The sequence below is a fragment of the Anser anser genome, assembly GCF_964211835.1.
Source record: "Anser anser genome assembly, chromosome: 2".
Lineage (NCBI taxonomy): Eukaryota > Metazoa > Chordata > Aves > Anseriformes > Anatidae > Anser > Anser anser.
Window position 1 is genome coordinate 97,526,673 of NC_139721.1, and position 3,207 is coordinate 97,529,879.

The following is a 3,207-nucleotide window of genomic DNA, read 5'->3' on the forward strand; positions in this document are numbered from 1 at the left end:
TTATATCAAAAGACAACATTCTCCACCCCACAGAAAAAAAAGTTACTATTAAAAGAAGAGGAGGGGGACACACAGCATTTGTGCAGTCAGAACAAACCAAGAAGGAAGCTTTACCTATATATATAAAAAAAAGAAATGTATAGAAGGGATAAGCATTACTGTAACAACATTCTCTACGGAAATTTTGACTTCATAGAGGATTTTAGAACACGTTTGTACTCCCCATACTCTCACTTCCATTCTCTTTTAGGTGTAAAACCATCATTAAACATAAATTACGCACAATGCTCTTTGCTTTTCTTCTTTCATAGTGCACTGGCACCACTGGGGATGCAGTGCAGTGAGTCCAGAGAGTGCACTGGCACCACTGGGGATGCAGTGTAGCGAGTCCAGAGAGTGCACTGGCACCACTGGGGATGCAGTGCAGTGAGTCCAGAGAGTGCACTGGCACCACTGGGGATGCACTGCAGTGAGTCCAGAGAGTGCACTGGCACCACTGGGGATGCAGTGCAGTGAGTCCACAGAGTGCACTGGCACCACTGCGCATGCACCCGGGTGAGTCCAGAGAGTGCACTAGCACCACTGGGGATGCACTGCAGTAAGTCCAGAGAGTGCACTGGCACCACTGGGGATGCAGTGCAGTGAGTCCAGAGAGTGCACTGGCACCACTGGGGATGCACTGCAGTGAGTCCAGAGAGTGCACTGGCACCACTGGGGATGCAGTGCAGTGACTCCAGAGAGTGCACTGGCACCACTGGGGGTGCAGTGCAGTGAGTCCATCCAGAGAGTGCACTGGCACCACTGGGGGTGCGGTGCAGTGAGTCCAGAGAGTGCACTGGCACCACTGGGGATGCAGTGCAGTGAGTCCAGAGAGTGCACTGGCACCACTGGGGATGCGGTGAAGTGAGTCCAGAGAGTGCACTGGCACCACTGGGGATGCAGTGCAGTGAGTCCAGAGAGTGCACTGGCACCAGTGGGGATGCAGTGCAGTGAGTCCAGAGAGTGCACCGGCACCACTGGGGATGCAGTGCAGTGACTCGAAAGAGTGCACTGGCACCAGTGGGGATGCACCCCGGTGAGTCCAGAGAGTGCACTGGCACCACTGGGGATGCAGTGCAGTGAGTCCAGAGAGTGCACTGGCACCACTGGGGATGCACTGCGGTGAGTCCAGAGAGTGCACTGGCACCACTGGGGATGCACCCCGGTGAGTCCACAGAGTGCACTGGCACCACTGGTGATGCAGTACAGTGAGTCCAGAGAGTGCACTGGCACCACTGGGGATGCAGTGCAGTGAGTGCAGTGAGTGCACTGGCACCACTGGGGATGCAGTGTAGTGACTCCAGAGAGTGCACTGGCACCAGTGGGGATGCAGTGCAGTGAGTCCAGAGAGTGCACTGGCACCACTGGGGATGCAGTGCAGTGAGTCCAGAGAGTGCACTGGCACCACTGGGGATGCACTGAAGTGAGTCCAGAGAGTGCACTGGCACCACTGGGGATGCAGTGCAGTGAGTCCAGAGAGTTCACTGGCACCACTGGGGAAGCAGTGCAGTGACTCCAGAGAGTGCACTGGCACCACTGGGGATGCGGTGCAGTGAGTCCAGAGAGTGCACTGGCACCACTGGGGATGCACTGCAGTGAGTCCAGAGAGTGCACTGGCACCACTGGGGATGCAGTGCAGTGAGTCCAGAAGAGTGCACTGGCACCACTGGGGATGCGGTGAAGTGAGTCCAGAGAGTGCACTGGCACCACTGGGGATGCAGTGCAGTGAGTCCAGAGAGTGCACTGGCACCACTGGGGATGCACCCCGGTGAGTCCTGAGAGTGCACTGGCACCACTGGTTATGCAGTGCAGTGAGTACAGAGAGTGCACTGGCACCACTGGGGATGCACTGCAGTGAGTCCAGAGAGTGCACTGGCACCACTGGGGATGCAGTGCAGTGAGTCCAGAGAGTGCACTGGCACCACTGGGGATGCAGTGCTGTGAGTCCAGAAAGTGCACTGGCACCACTGGGGATGCAGTGCAGTGAGTCCAGAGAGTGCACTGGCACCACTGGGGATGCACTGCAGTGAGTCCAGAGAGTGCACTGGCACCACTGGGGATGCAGTGCAGTGAGTCCAGAGAGTGCACTGGCACCACTGGGGATGCAGTGCAGTGAGTCCAGAGAGTGCACTGGCACCACTGGGGATTCACTAAGTGAGTCCAGAGAGTGCACTGGCACCACTGTGGATGCAGTGCAGTGACTCCAGAGAGTGCACTGGCACCAATGCGGATGCACCCGGGTGAGTCCAGAGAGTGCACTAGCACCACTGGGGATGCACTGCAGTAAGTCCAGAGAGTGCACTGGCACCACTGGGGATGCAGTGCAGTGAGTCCAGAGAGTGCACTGGCACCACTGGGGATGCAGTGCAGTGAGTCCAGAGAGTGCACTGGCACCACTGGAGATGCAGTGCAGTGAGTCCAGAGAGTGCTCTGGCATCACTGGGGATGCAGTGCAGTGAGTCCAGAGAGTGCACTGGCACCACTGGGGATGCAGTGCAGTGAGTCCAGAGAGTGCACTGGCACCACTGCGGATGCAGTGCAGTGAGTCCAGAGAGTGCACTGGCACCACTGGGGATGCAGTGCAGTGAGTCCAGAGAGTGCACTGGCACCACTGGGGATGCAGTACAGTGAGTCCAGAGAGTGCACTGGCACCACTGGGGATGCAGTGCAGTGAGTCCAGAGAGTGCACTGGCACAACTGGGGATGCACCGCGGTGAGTCCTGAGAGAGCCCTGGCACCACTGGGGATGCAGTGCAGTGAGTCCAGAGAGTGCACTGGCACCCCTGGGAATGCAGTGCAGTGAGTCCAGAGAGTGCACTGGCACCAGTGCGGATGCAACCCGGTGAGTCCAGAGAGTGCACTGGCACCACTGGGGATGAACCCCGGTGAGTCCTGAGAGTGCACTGGCACCACTGGGGAAGCACTGCAGTGAGTCCAGAGAGTGCACTGGCACCACGGGGATGCAGTGCAGTGAGTCCAGAGAGTGCACTGGCACCACTGGGGATGCAGTGCAGTGAGTCCAGAGAGAGCACTGGCACCAGTGGGGATGCAGTGCAGTAAGTCCAGAGAGTGCACTGGCACCACTGGGGATGCACCCCGGTGAGTCCAGAGAGTGCACTGGCACCAATGGGGATGCAGTGCAGTGAGTCCAGAGAGTGCACTGGCACC